At 46.5% G+C, this 15946-nt stretch overlaps 1 protein-coding gene across 2 annotated transcripts in view; it reads right to left on the bottom strand.

The window, feature by feature from the left end:
- Positions 1-10131, bottom strand: part of CTBP1 (C-terminal binding protein 1) — an 873727-nt gene extending 863596 nt beyond the window's left edge. The window contains exon 1 of one of the 2 annotated variants that reach the window (XM_077477948.1): positions 9878-10131. The gene's annotated coding sequence lies outside the window, so the exon portion shown is untranslated. The remainder of the gene's footprint in view (positions 1-9877) is intronic. The other variant, XM_077477945.1, reaches the window with a different exon arrangement.
- Positions 10132-15946: the final 5815 nt, after the last annotated feature.

The raw sequence follows: 15946 nt of genomic DNA, 5'->3' as shown, positions 1-15946 counted from the left end.
TTTTTTTTCTAACAACAGAGTCACTTTAGGGCCTGGTTCACACCTAGGTATTTTTTTGTGCGATTTCCATTTTACAGGAACGCACTACAGTCTATTTACATTGGTTTCCTATGGGTCATGTTCACATCTGTGCATTTTGTGGAAAGGGCCAGGGACTTTCTTCTGGTTTTTGGTTCCATAGACTTTGTTGGATCAAAAACGTGTATTGAAAAATGCAAAATGCACCTTGAATATGCAAACCGCAACCTGCATAGGTGTGAACCAGGCCTAAAGCAGAGCTCCAGCCTGGGGAAAAAAAAAAAAAGTCAGCAGGATGATTGTCAGGTGCCGGCAGACATCGAGTCTGTGTTACCTGCCGATTGGCTCCTGCAGTGAATAATCACAGTGGGAGTGAGCCGCCGGCAGCGTGCATTTGCACCCTCTATCCGGAAGACCCAGATCACACACATATATATATATATATATATATATATATATATTATTATATTATATATGTGTGTGTGTGTGTGATCCGGCACACAGCTGCAGCCCTGTAGGAGTAAAACTGCTATAGGGCAGTCAGCAAGTGGTTAATACTATATATTTAAATCTTTCCATTTTTATTACAAACCTCATTTTAAACATAATGATGTCATCACTGTGTCTCTGTGCTTCTCTATGCAATGCAGGCATATAATGGCTTGCAGGGAGATGTACATAGCGTCCTGAAAACATCACAGCTCGCTGCCTCATTACTCCTCTCATGAGCCCTTAGGCTCAGTTCACACTGCTGCTACAGCAAAGTCAGACAACTTTGCATGCGACTTCTTTCTGGCTTGGATGCTATTTAGGAGCTGTACAAGGGCTGAAATTGCACCCGAGTTGGACCAAAGTAGTGCAGGCAGGGGCGGCCTGTCCATTAGGGGTGCCCGGGGCGCCATCCCCTCTCTCCAGCCACCCCCCAATGGATAGATGGATATGCAATGGATAGATTCATGCATAGCATGAATCTATCCATTGCTGCCGTGGCCATCCCCTATTCATGCATCCAGCCCCTTTCAGGGCACCGGATTCATAAATTAGAGCAACCAGTGTTGTTTTTTAAGCACCTGACTAGAGCCAGAGGCTTTAATAGGCTTAAAAATAGAGTGGGATCGGGTCGCAGAGAGTGTGCTCCGATCCCAACTAGGTGTGTTACAACAGTGAATGAATATTCGCTGTTGCAACACTGATCCTCCTCCTGGCCAATTGGGTAGCGGGTCTGATACCTGTCACCCGATTGGCTGAAAGGACAGGAGCTCCTGCTGGATGCCTAAGAGGAGGGGAGGAGACAGCGGAAGCGAGGAGAAGAGCTGATGCATGGATGCCCGGTCCCCGCCGCTGCTCCTCGAGTGCCCAACCCCCGCCTCTGCTCCTGGGATGCCTGTTCCCCCGCCACTGCTCCTGGGATGCCCGTTCCCCCGCCGCTGCTCCTCAGATGCCCGCTCCCCGCCGCTGCTCCTCGGATGCCCATTCCCCGTCGCTGCTCCTCGGATGCCCGATCACAGCCGATGCTCTGCGGATTCCCGATCTCAGCCGCTGCTCCTCAGATGCTCGTTTCCCTCCGCTGCTCCTCGTTTGTCCATTCCCCGCCGCTGCTCCTGGGATGCCCGGTCCCCGCTGCTGCTCCTCGGGTGCCCAACCCCCGCCTCTGCTCCTGGGATGCCTGTTCCCCCGCCGCTGCTCCTGGGATGCCCGTTCCCCCGCCGCTGCTCCTCAGATGCCCGCTCCCCGTCGCTGCTCCTCGGATGCCCGTTCCCCCGCCTCTGCTCCTCGGATGCCCATTCCCCGCCGCTGCTCCTCGGATGCCTGATCACAGCCGATGCTCCGCGGATTCCCGATCTCAGCCGCTGCTCCTCAGATGCCCGTTTCCCTCCGCTGCTCCTCGTTTGTCCATTCCCCGCCGCTGCTCCTGGGATGCCTGGTCCCCGCCACTTCTCCTGGGATGCCGGATCCCTGCCGCTGCTCCTGAGATGCCTGATCCCCGCCGCTGCTCCTGAGATGTCCGATCCCCGCCGCTGCTCCTGGAATGCCCGATCCCCGCTGCTGCTCCTAGGATGCCTGATCCCTGCCGCTGCTCCTCGGATGCCCGATCCCGCCGCTGCTCTTCTGATGTCTGATCTACGCCTCTGCTCCTTGGATGTCTAGATGAGGTAAGTGCGGGTGGAACGACTGTGGGGGGGGGGCGATGGGGTCGATTGTTTTCCGCCCCCCCCCCCCAACACCAGCCGCCACTGAATGCCGGAACCTTTTCTAAAGTTGGAGCGATTTCTGTAGCATCAGATAAGACAGCTCTCATAAGGGAAACATTGAGTTTCACATGTCATTCGACTTGGGGGTCTCACAAGTCAGATTCCATGTTGCAGCAGTGTGAATCCAGCCTTAGCCATGACATAAGCAGTGGATTGACTCTTGGGAGGGGTTATGCAAATATCTAACTGCCTTGGTGTCAGTTTGGATGGATGGGCATTTTTTAGGCAGTCTTCATTTGCATGTAGATCTCCCTAGGTAACGCCCACATATGATGGTAAGCCTCCATGAATGAAAGCCCTGAAATCCAATAAATGAAAGGGGCAGGGCAGTAAGGCTGGGGAGGAAATGACTAGATGATGCTGGAAGACCTACAGCTGGGAAATGAGACAGGCTCTTATTATTGCAGCGAAATCAGAGTAAGCCATCTCAGTACAGGAGAGGATTCAAGACTGAAAGTAGGGCTGGAGGTCAACTTTAACCGCTTGCCAACCAGCTGGCTGCGCAAATCACCGTCCCAGTACGGCTGTCCCTTTAAAGGCTATAACAGGTGCCAGAGCCGATGCATGTGGCTGGCAGCCGTGATATCTGCCGGCCACCCGTGATCGCTCCACAGAGGGCAAGAATTGGGATGTATCAATGTAAACAGACAGATCCCTGTTCTGACAGTGGAGGAGAGAGAGATCTGCTTTTCCTAGTGGTCAGTCCCCTCCCCCACAGTTAGAAACACGTCCCTAGGACACACTTAACCCCTTGATCGTCCCCTAGTGTTAACTCCCTCCCTACCAGTGACATTTATGCAGAAATCAGTGGCTATTATTAGCTCTGATCGCTGTATAAATGTCACTGGTCCCAAAAAAGTGTCAAAAGTGTCCGATCTGGGGGGGGGATGTACCACAAGTTTCTGTGAGAACTTTTACGTTCTATTGTTTTTCTGTAGTGTACCGGCAAGTTTGTGGCCGGTTGCAGCCCACGTTGTGTGGCTTGTTATGTATTGTATAAAACAAAATAAAAATAATTTTAAAAAAAAGTGTCCGATCTACCCGCCGCAATGTCGCAGTCCCGCCAAAGATGGCTTTACTAGTGAAAAAAATAAAAATGCTATAAATCTATCCCCTATTTTGTAGACACTATAACTTTTGCGCAAAACAATCAATATACACTTATTGCAATTTTTTTTTTATTTTTCTTTACCAAAAACATGTAGAATACATATTGGCCTAAACCGATGAAGATTTTTTGGGGGATATTTATTATAGAAAAAAGTAAAAAATATTGTTTTTTTTCAAAATTTTATTTTTTTTTGTTTCTAGCGCAAAACATAAAAATCACAGAGGTGAGTAAATTCCACCAAAAGAAAGCTCTATTTGTGGGAAAAAATACATTTCAATTTTGTTTGGGACCAGTGGCAGAAAATGGCCTGGTCATTAAGGGGGCAAATCCTTCTGGGGCTGAAGTGGTTAATAAACTTGCCCCAGGCAAATGAGAGATTGTTATTTTTATGATAATTTGTACAATAAAATATTGATAAAGCAATTATGATCTACACGTCATTGTGACAAACCCGCAGGGTATAAGTAGAATAACAATAGCTTCAGTTTTAGCTTTTTAGAGTTAGAACCTTAGCCAGCCTTTTATTGCTGCTTCTCAATAGAAACACATTGGGGTTGATTTACTAAAACTGGAGAGTACATAATCTGGTGCAGCTGTGCATGATAGCCAATCAGCATCTAACTTCAGCTTGTTCAATGACGCTTTTACAAAAAATAAAAACTGAAAGCTCAGACAGTGATTGGTCTGTGAAGGAGCAGCAACAGACTGACGAGGTCATCTTTTTTGCTCTCTCCTCCTTTCAGGCTTATCCCCACATACCCATGCAGCACATCTTATCATGCCCCTCTCTCTTACAGTCTGAGTGGTGCTGAACATAGAATAAAACTAGGATGATATCCAGACCTATTCAACTATTTATACCAGCTGCATTTGAAATAGATTACAGATGTTTTTTTCTCTCAGATCTCTCATTTACCTTTAAAAGAAAAAAAAAATTACATTTTGACTTTAAGAAAAAAAAAAATCCTATCAATCTGCCTGTGACCTGGAAGTGAGGTCGGAGGTCGCTGCGGTCCTCCAAGGGCATAGAGCCATCAGTCACTTTCACTTTCGGGCTTACTGATGGCTCCAGTAAGCTTGGAAAAGACCGGGAAGCGGTGGGGAGGGCAGGTCACACCCGTGGCGAATCCACCGCTGTGGTTGCTTTTATCGGAAAGCCGGCCTCCTAGCGAAAAAAACTAAGTATCGGGTTTATAATCCTGTAATTTTATTTATTTTTCTCAAAAAGGAATTTTATTAAAGTGGTTGTAAACCCTTACAAACCTTAATCTAGCTTACCTGTAGGTCCAAGAAATATCTTCTAAACCTACACGGTTTAGGAGATATTTGCCGAAAGACGGGCACCGCTGTCTACAGTGCATGTGGCGTAGACAGCGACGCGCAGGCGCACTGAGCGCGCCGCTGTAAACGGCGATATGCCGCAAATGGCGGCTCCCGTGCGTATGCGCGGGAGTGACGTCATCGCAGCTCCGACGAATGACAGTGCCGGAGCAGCGAGACCCACCAAGAAGATGGAGGCTCCGGACTACAGGGGACAGCGGTGACTTCGCTGGCTCCTGTGTCAGGTAAGTGACACATAATGGACTACTATGCGATGCACAGTAGTCCATTATGCTTTACCTTTGCAGGGAATCAAAGAGGAAGTAACACCCATCAGGGTTTACTTCCTCTTTAAAGAGGTTGTAAACATTCGTGTTTTTTCACCTTAATGCATCCTATACACTAAGGTGAAAAAACACCTGGAGTGACCGCCCCCCAGCCCCCCCCCCCCCCGTTTTACTTACCTGAACCCTGACCTGGTGGAGACACGCTGTATCTCTGCCTGTGGTTCTCAGCTCTTGATTGGATAGATTGATAGCAGTGCAGCCATTGGCTCCCACTGCTGTCAATCAAATCCAATGATGCGGGCACTGGGGGGCGGGGCCGAGTCATACATTCAGCAGCTATGGATGCTGAATGCTGGACCCGGGAGCACGCCCGCAAGGTAATCCCCTCGGGAGAATGCTTCTCCTAGGGCAGTGATGGCGAACCTTGGCACCCCAGATGTTTTAGAACTACATTTCCCATGATGCTCATGCACTCTGCAGTGTAGCTGAGCATCATGGGAAATGTAGTTCCAAAACATCTGGAGTGCCAAGGTTCGCCATCACTGTCCTAGGGGATTATCTGATGTGGGTAGGAGCCGCCAGAGCCACCGGGGGACCCCAGAAGACAAGGATCGGGGCCGCTCTGTGCAAAACGAGCTGCACAGTGGAGGTAAGTATGATATGTTTGTTATTTACAAAAAAAAAAAAAAAACCTTACAATCACTTTAAGATAAAACATCAGGAATACACAAACAGTGCATATTCCAGCTAAAAGGTCACCAGGTAATAATCGTCTAATTTAACGTCAAAGTAATGATGTACATTTACAGTTAGGCGGTGCAACTTGTAGCTTAGCATTTGTCACACAAAAAGTTCTTTTTTCAGCCAGAATTGTCATTTTTTGACCCCCCTAGACTTTAAAGTGCCACTAAACACACATAATAAAAAACGATCAATAAACGGTGTATCACTCAGTGACTCAGTCACTATGAGATTCATTTTCTGCATTCCTCAAAAAACCTGGTTGATCCTGCTGCTCTCCATCTCCCCAATCCATGTCCATGTCCCCAATTCAGCTAGGGAATTTGCAGCTGTGGTGACAACTCAGCACATGCTCAGTTTTCAGTGAGTTTCTATGCTGAGCATTTCCTCCCTATCACATCTGAGCAGCCCATCTGACTACAGAGTCACACCTGTGGGCGTATACACTGTGGTAAATGACAGCCCACTCCCTCCCTCCTCCTCCATGCCCACTACCAGCTAATCACAATGGGGCAGAATATTACATCTTGATTGATGGAGGCTTTATCTCCCTCTTTTATCTAAGACACAGGCTAGTGGGGTGTGACAAAACCTGTGACTGGCAGAAATCCTCCCAGATCATGTTATTTCCATAAAATACAAAAAAATCATTTCAAATATATATTTGCATGACAAGTTAAAACAGTTTATTGATATCAATTATTTATTTATTGAATTTTTTAGTTTAAAGATGTGACACAGATACAAATATTGAGACAAATTTGCATTGCATATAAATGGTAATGAACGCAATAAGCACAACCATAAAAAACAATTGCATGTGAGTGAAGGGAAGCCTTCAATGAGGCTCACACCACTAACTAAAGTCTAATGCAGGGTAAATATATGCTTTTGTGCCCATCACTTAAAAGAGAAATGGTGAAGGGAAAGAAGGAGAAAAAGAAAAAGATGAGAGAGAGAGCGGAGAGAGAAAAAAAGGGGGGGGGATAATGCTCGTCGCCTAAAGAAGTCCATGAGTTTCTTTGGGGTAGAGTCTTTTGATCTGGCACCTTAGCAACTTGATGCTTCACAAAAAATATTTTAACTCCTGACACTAGATTTTTCATTATATTCAGTGGTTGCTGCTTACACCTGAGTGTAGTGTCGCTTGAGGCCCCATTCACACCGAAGCGTTTGGTCGTTTGAGGCCCCATTCACACCTGAGCGTTTTGTAATTTGAGGCCCCATTCACACCTGAGCGTTTTGTAATTTGAGGCCCCATTCACACCTGAGCGTTTTGTCGCTTGAGGCCTCATTCACACCGGAGTGTTTTGTCATTTGAGGCCCCATTCACACCTGAGCGTTTTGTCACTTGAGGCCTCATTCACACCGGAACGTTTTGTCGCTTGAGGCCCCATTCACACAGGAGCGTTTTGTCGCTTGAGGCCCCATTCACACTGGAGCGTTTTGTCGCTTGAGGCCCCATTCACACTGGAGCGCTTTGTCGCTTGAGGCCCCATTCAGACTGATGCGTTTTGTTGCTTGAGGCCCCATTCACACTGGTGCGTTTTGTCGCTTGAGGCCCCATTCACACTGGAGCATTTTGTTGCTCGAGACTCCATTCACACTGGAGCATTTTGTAGCTTGAGGCCCCATTCACACCTGAGCGTTTTGTCGCTTGAGGCCCCATTCACACCTGAGCGTTTTGTCGCTTGAGGCCCCATTCACACCTGAGCGTTTTGTTGCTTGAGGCCCCTTCACACCTGAGTGTTTTGTTGCTTGAGGCCCCATTCACACCTGAGCGTTTTGTCGCTTGAGGCCCCATTCACACCGGAGCGTTTTGTTGCTCGAGGCTCCATTCACACTGGAGCATTTTGTAGCTTGAGGCCCCATTCACACCTGAGCGTTTTGTCGCTTGAGGCCCCATTCACACCTGAGCGTTTTGTTGCTTGAGGCCCCATTCACACCTGAGCGTTTTGTCGCTTGAGGCCCCATTCACACCTAAGCATTTTGTTGCAATTCCCAAAGTGTGACAACACTCAGCAGGAAGAATCCCATTGTCTTTAATGGTGCCCATTCCCATCTGAGCGTTGTGTCCTTTGTAGCTTGACACCTGTAACTTGAAAATGTACATGAACTTTTGCTCAGGCAGAATCATGCAAATAGCCCTGAATAGAAGTGCCTTAAAATGACATGAAAAATGTGTGTTTTTTAGCCAATCCCAAAAGAGAAGCCTATAAGATTTGTGATTCTGGCCCAAAGAAGATCCTGTGCAGCGCACTGCTTTTAAAAATCGCACAAAATATATATTTTTTTAAATTGCCTGAATGTGTTCATGCCATTCTGAATGGGGCCTGAAGCTCATTGCTCAGAGATACATTTGGGGCAGGGTCACACGTTTTGGGCCAAACAGACTTCATTGGGAGCACCTGAAAAACGCGTGACAATGCACAAAGCTGGCATTCTTGTCTAGCAACCAGCTTTCCATGGGTTAAAAAGAAAGTGTAAAAACGCCCAAAAAAAGTCCACAAAGCAACCAAAGATGTCACACATTTTGGACCCAATAGACTTCATTGGGAGCACCTGAAAAATGCGAGAGAATGCACAAAACTGGCATTATTGTCTGGTAACCAGCGTTCCATGGGTTAAAAAGAAAAAAAACGCTCAAGTGTGAAATGCGTGTAAAAACGCCCCAAAAAAAGTCCAAAAAGCAACCAAAGATGTCACACATTTTGGACCCATCAGACTTCAATGGCAGCACCTGAAAAACATGTGAGAACGCATGTAACTTGCATTCTAGCCTAGTAAACAGTTTTACTAGGCTAGAATGCAAGCCAGGCCTTCTCGTCCAACATCACTGCCTGACCTCACAAATGCGCTTCTGGAATGCCCCATACACACGATCGGACATTCCGACCACAAAATCCATCTGCTTTTTCTGACGGATTTTGGCTGAAACTTGTGTTGCATACACGCGGTCGCACAAAGTTGTCGGAAAATCCGATCGCTCAGAACGAGGTGACGTACAACGCGTAAAGAGGGCAGTAGCCAATCGCTTTCGTCTGGTAATTTATTCTGAGCATGTGTGGCATTTTGTCCGTCGGAATTGTCTACACACGATCGGAATTTAAACAATCGGATTTTGTTGTCGGAAGATTTTAGATCCTGCTCTCAAACTTTGTGTGTCGGAAATTCAGACGGAAAAAGTCAGATGGAACCCATTTTCCGACAAGATCCGATCGCACATTTTCCCTGTTGGAAAGTCGGACCATGTGTACAGGGCAGAAGAATGGTCAAACCTTCCCATAGACACACTCCTAAACCTTGTGGACGACCTTCGCAGAAGAGCAGATAGCTGAAAAAGGGTGGACAACGCAATATTGAACCCTACGGACTAAGACCGGGGTGCCAGTAAAGTTCATGTACGTGTAAAGGCGGGTGTCCCAATACTTTTGGTAATATAGTGTAATTCGCGTTCTTGCCTAGTAACCAGCCTTTTGAGGGTTAAAAATAATAAAAAAATAAAATAAAAAATAAAACGCTTAAGCCTGAAATGTGTGCAAAAAAGACCAAAAAAAGTCTAAAAAGCAACCAAGCATGTTACACATATTGGACCCAATAGACTTCAATGGGAACACCTGAAAAAAATGTGAGAACGCATGCAACTTACATTCTTGGCTAGTAACCAGTTTTCCATTGGTTAAAAATCATAAGAAATGCCCAAACCTGAAATGCGTGCGAAAAAAAAAAAACTCCTGTACAAACGCTTAAAAAAGAATCCAAGAAGGGACCAAAGATGGTTAGCTCAGGTGTGAAGGGGCCTCCTTACACAGCGTTCCTCTCTAGACTTAACCAGTATTTAACCTTTGCAATCTGGGGGGGGGGGGGGGGGCACCACCAGGATAGCTTATTTTTTTTCTCTGCCTGAAGTGCGTCTCTTTCGCCCGTTCCTTGTTCTTAACATCCTATAATTATTTTCCCTCAAGATCTCCAGCATGTAAACTTTCATCCTGCCCTCCCCGGGAAGAGTAGAGGAACATGAGGATCAATCAGATGAAAGTGATGGTAGACGATGACAAAACGCTGCATCTCTGCCGCTTTGGTTCGTGAAGAAGAAGAAAAGAAAAAATGAATTGGATAACAAAAAAAAAAAAAAATCTGCTACTTACAGTGCATGCATGCGTCCGTTCACATCACGACTTCTGCTTTCCATGAACACGGAAACGAGGAGGTAGAAGATTGTCAGCGGAGGAGGATTAGAAGGAGAGAAGATGTCACTGGGGTAGAATGAGGCTCCTCACCATCCGTGATCCTCGGAGATGTGTGACGCCTGAACCTGGCAGCATGTTAGTGACCGGCTCTGAAGGCATCACTGTCCTTCCCTCCACGCCTTCGCTTTCACGCCGACATCCAACCCGAAACAAAATTCCTTTTTCTCCTCGCTGGCTAATGAACTCACCTCCCGAGGAATCCTGTTATAATTTCTGCACCGCGAGGCACACACACACACACACACACACACCACTGTGGGCAGCGCCAAAGCGTTAACTATTCATGTCTCTTGTTGATAATGAAGCGACGTGGACTTCTCCTGACAGTCATTCTTTGCTTGTCTCTTCCATCTTTGCCGATTGGTACTGTAGCTGGCGTATTCACTCTCCGCATCCACCCCTTCGCACTATACTTCCATCTACTCTCCTGTACGTTAACCTCCTCCCTGCCAAAGTGGAGAAGGAACCATGGGGACCAGTGTCCTAGCCCATGGAGGGGTTAACTGGCAAAGTAGCCTTCAACCACCGATACGGATGTCCAAGACGCAAACCACTTAGCGTAGGTGGTCGGACGGCTGCCAGAGTCCAGTATGCGAAATGTTGCAAGCGTTGCAAAAGATTCGAGCTGCGCACATTTGGCGAGTTAGCCGACTCCACCCAAAACTGCTATCAGGTGCTTGCGTGCTGATTTGCCCACCATGATTTGTGTGTTCGCCCCCCCCCCCCCTTCAACATGTCCCTTTCAGGGCACATTCACACCAGCAGCATTGAACTACGCAAGTTGCTTTTATGTTCTGTGGCTTAAAGTGTTACTAAACCCACAACAGTAAAATCAGTGTGTATATGCAGTAAATAATTCTTGTTATACTCACTGTGGAACCTAAGGGGTTAATCCTCCGCATTGTGTTAAAAATCTGTTTGATGCTGTATGCACAGATTCTGCCCTTCCACTGTCCCCGATCCATTTGATGATAGACAGAGCCCTAGGAGACATGCTGCACATGCTCAGTTTGTTGTGTATTGCTAGAGAGTTTTTTTTTGGGGGGGGGGGAGTGAATGTGATCAGCGAAGGGCCAATCAGCACTGCCCAGACAGAGGGTCAGGGGTCCTGCAGCCTCATATGATAGTCAAAGAATAAAAATTCCTCCTACAAGCTTTAACCAGACACTGCTAGAAGTCACAAGACTGAAATATACTACTGATAAGAAAAGGTATTTAGCAGTTTATATTTACTAAAATATTTGCATTCCATGTTCTGTGTACTGTGGGAGACCAGATATAGTGAATGCAGGGTCCTGGGTCTAGTAACACTTTCTGCAAGGAACTGCACTGGAACATGGCAAAAATGCATCAGAAACTCATTGGGATGCACCAGAATGCATGAAATACAAGCTAAAATGCATCTAAACGTATCAAAGATGCACCAAAATGCATGACAAAAAAAAAACAGGAGACTTTAAAAAAGAGGGGGAAAAAATGCACTGGAACACACCATAATGCATCAAAAATGCACTGGAATGCATTACAGTAAAAAATAAAAAAGTTAGGAAACTTTGGGGGAAAAAAAATATGAGTGGGGAATAAATGCACTGAAATGCATTGAAAAGTCATCAAAGATGCACTACACATATCAAAGAATGCACCATAACATCAAACACCATATCATCAAAGATGCACTAAACATATCAAAGAGCGCACCATAACACATCTAAATGCATCAAAAAGGCACTGGAATGCATTACAGCAAAAAAAAAAAAAAAAAAACACAGGAAACTGAAAAAATATAAGGGGGAAAAAACGCACTGGGAGGTATCTAAAAGTGTCAACGATGTGCCAAAATGCATTTGAGCAGAAAAAAAAAAAGCAGGAGACTTTAGAAAAAAAAATGCACTGGAGAGCACAATAAGACACCTAAATGCACCAAAAATGCACTGAATTGCATTACGGGAAAAACAAGTTGGACTCTGGGGGAAATAAATAGGAGGGGAAAAATGCACTGGAATGCATTGAAAAGTTATCAAAAACGCACTGGAACAAGTTACAGCAAAAAAAAAAAAAAAAAAAAACAGGAGATTTTGAAAAATAAAACAAGGGAAAAAACACACTAAAACGCATTGCATCCAGAAAAAACAAACGCATCCGGAACACATTCAGCCTGCCTTTCTGTGGTGTGTACCGGCCCTTAGTTGACACCAGTGTGTTGGTGCATGGAAAAAAGGCCAATGTTGCATTTTTGCACAGTACATTTTGACCAGCTGTATCACATTAAATTACAAAAGGAAATACTGTAATGAGGTTTAACAACATATTGCAGCATGCTATTACACGTCATGTGCATTATGCGCACTATAAGGGCTCATTCACACATACAATGAAAAGGTACATTTAGAGTCAAACAGTCTAAAGTTTTGTACGCACTTTAGTAATCAATGAGGTGATGAACATAGCTGCATTTTTAGGCAAAAATGTGCACTGCGTTTAGGTCTGCACAAGAAAAGTAGGACATAGCCGCATCCAGGGTTGCACAGATCTGCAGATTTTATGTGCATAAACATATCTAAACACGCATAAAACGCATACTCGTGTACACATGTAGTCATTTCAACGCTGCTTTTACTCTCAGTTGCCACATATAGAGGTTTTCTCAGATGGGCTGAGAACTCTGATGTGAATGAATGGGGCTGAGAACTCTGATGTGAGGTGGTATGGGCTGAAAACTCTGATGTGAAGGAATGGGGGCTCATAAATCTAACGGGAAGCAGGTTGGTCTGATGAAATGGAGGGGGCTGCAAACTCTAATGTGAAGTGATGGGGGCTAAGAACTCTGATGTGAATGGATGTGGACTGAGAACTATGGTGTGCAGTGGTTGGGGCTCAGAAATCTGATGTGAAGTTGTAGGGGCTGAGAACTCTGATGTGAAGGGACAGGGGCTGAAAACTCTGATGTGATGTGCTGGGGACTGAGAAATCTGGTTTAAAGGGGTAGAATCTGAGAACTCTGATGTGAAGGAATGAGGGCAGATAACTCTGATGTGAAGGAATGAGGGCAGATAACTCTGATGTGAAGGGATGAGGGCTGATAACTCTGATGTGAAATGATGAGGACTGAGAACTCTGATGTGAAATGATGAGGACTGAGAACTCTGATGTGAAATGATGAGGGCTGAGAACTCTGATGTGAAGGGATGAAGGCTGAGAACTTTGATGTGAAGGAGTGGGGGATGAGAACTCTGATGTGAAGGGATGGGGATGAGAACTCTGATGTGAAGGGATGAGGATGAGAACTCTGATGTGAAGGGGTGGGGGCTGAGAAATCTGATGTGAAGAGATGAGTACTGATAAATCTGATGTGAATGGATGGGTGTGGAGAACTTTGATGTGAATGGATGTGGACTGAGAACTATGGTGTGCAGTGGTTGGGGCTCAGAAATCTGATGTGAAGTTGTAGGGGCTGAGAACTCTGATGTGAAGGGACAGGGGCTGAAAACTCTGATGTGATGTGCTGGGGACTGAGAAATCTGGTTTAAAGGGGTAGAATCTGAGAACTCTGATGTGAAGGAATGAGGGCAGATAACTCTGATGTGAAGGAATGAGGGCAGATAACTCTGATGTGAAGGGATGAGGGCTGATAACTCTGATGTGAAATGATGAGGACTGAGAACTCTGATGTGAAATGATGAGGACTGAGAACTCTGATGTGAAATGATGAGGGCTGAGAACTCTGATGTGAAGGGATGAAGGCTGAGAACTTTGATGTGAAGGAGTGGGGGATGAGAACTCTGATGTGAAGGGATGGGGATGAGAACTCTGATGTGAAGGGATGAGGATGAGAACTCTGATGTGAAGGGGTGGGGGCTGAGAAATCTGATGTGAAGAGATGAGTACTGATAAATCTGATGTGAATGGATGGGTGCGGAGAACTTTGATGTGAAGGAGTGGGTGCTCATAAATCTAATGGGAAGCGTTTTGGGCTGAGAACTCTGATGTGAATGGATGTGGACTGAGAACTATGATTTGAAGTGGTTGGGGCTCAGAAATCTGGTGTGAAGTTGTAGGGGCTGAGAACTCTGATGTGAAGGGACAGGGACTGAGAACTCTGATGTGAAGTGATGGGCGCTCAGAAATCTGATGTGAAATGGCGGGGGCTGAAAACTATGATGTGATGTGGTGGGGACTGAGAACTCTGGTTTAAAGGGGTAGAATCTGAGAACTCTGATGTGAAGAAATGAGGGCAGAGAACTCTGATGTGAAGGGATGAGGGCAGACAACTCTGATGTGAAGGGATGAGGGCAGAGAACTCTGATGTGAAGGGATGGGGGCTGAGAACTCTGATATGAAGGGATGAGGGCAGAGAACTCTGATGTGAAGGGATGAAGGCTGAGAACTCTGATGTGAAGGGATGAAGGCTGAGAACTCTGATGTGAAGGGGTATAAGCTAAGAACTCTCATGTAAAGGAGTAGGGCTCAGCTCAGAACTCTGATGTGCAGGGGTGGGGGCTGAGAACTCTGATGTGAAGAGATGAGTGCTGAGATCTCTGATGTGAATGGATGGGGCTTAGAACTATGAGGTGGATGGATAGGGGCTGACAACTCTGATGTTAAGGGATGGGGACTGAAAATTGATGTGAAGGGATGGGGGGCTGAAAATTGATGTGAAGAGATGGGGGCTGAGAACTATGATGTAAAGGGGTAGGGCTCAGCTCAGAATTCTGAATGTGAATGGATGGGGGGTGACAACTCTGATGTGAAGGAGTGGGGGCTGAGAACTTCCCCTTTCAGCTCTAAAAAGGATGAGAGTGCCACAAGCTTAATGAAAGTCCAGAGAAGGCAGGGCTGGACTGGGAAAGAAATTTGGCCCTGGACTTCATCCAGACCGGCCCACTTACACTTTGAGTGTCCCATCAGCACCCCCTTACATCAGAGTGTCTCAACAGCACCCCCTTACATCAGAGTGTCTCAACAGCACCCCCTTACATCAGAGTGTCTCAACAGTACCCCCTTACATCAGAGTGTCTCAACAGCACCCCCTTACATCAGAGTGTCTCATCAGCGCCCCCTTACATCAGCGTGTCTCATCGGCACCCCCTTACATCAGAGTGTCTCATCGGCACCACCTTACATCAGAGTGTCTCATCGGCACCCCCTTACATCAGAGTGTCTCATCAGCGCCCTTACATCAGAGTGTCCCATCAGTGCCCTTACATCAGAGTGTCCCATCAGCGCCCCCTTACATCAGAGTGTCCCATCAGCGCCCCCTTACATCAGTGTCCCATCAGCGCCCCCTTACATCAGAGTGTCCCATCAGCACCCCCTTACATCAGAGTGTCCCATCAGCACCCCCTTACATCAGAGTGTCCCATCAGCACCCCCTTACATTAGAGTGTCCCATCAGCACCCCCTTACATCAGAGTGTCCCATCAGCGCCCCCTTACATCAGAGTGTCCCATCAGCGCCCCCTTACATCAGTGTCCCATCAGCGCCCCCTTACATCAGAGTGTCCCATCAGCACCCCCTTACATCAGAGTGTCCCATCAGCATCCCCTTACATCAGAGTGTCCCATCAGCACCCCCTTACATCAGAGTGTCCCATCAGCACCCCCTTACATCAGAGTGTCTCATTAGCAGCCCCCTTACATCAGAGTGTCTCATTAGCAGCCCCCTTACATCAGAGTGTCCCATCACCAGCCCCCTTGCATCAGAGTGGCCCACTGAGCCATCGGCCCACCGTGAAACTCCCTGTAGTCCCAATGGCCAGTACATGCCTGAGAGAAGGTCATTATGCCTTATAAAAAGTCAGAAGATAAATTCATGTTTCGGGGGCTCAGAACTCCCCTTTATCAGGGCTTGGAATCTGGCAGAATAGAAACGGTTGTACAGTCGCCAGATGATGGTTGTGCAGGTTCCAGCTTTGGTCAGCTGCTGATTGCACACCCATCATAATGACGTTCATTGCCTTGCATTTGTGTG

This window comes from Lithobates pipiens, unplaced genomic scaffold, assembly GCF_037356315.1.
Source record: "Lithobates pipiens isolate NorthernLeopardFrog02 unplaced genomic scaffold, aLitPip1_a1.2 Scaffold_13, whole genome shotgun sequence".
Taxonomy (NCBI): domain Eukaryota; kingdom Metazoa; phylum Chordata; class Amphibia; order Anura; family Ranidae; genus Lithobates; species Lithobates pipiens.
This window is presented reverse-complemented; position numbering and strand designations above follow the sequence as displayed.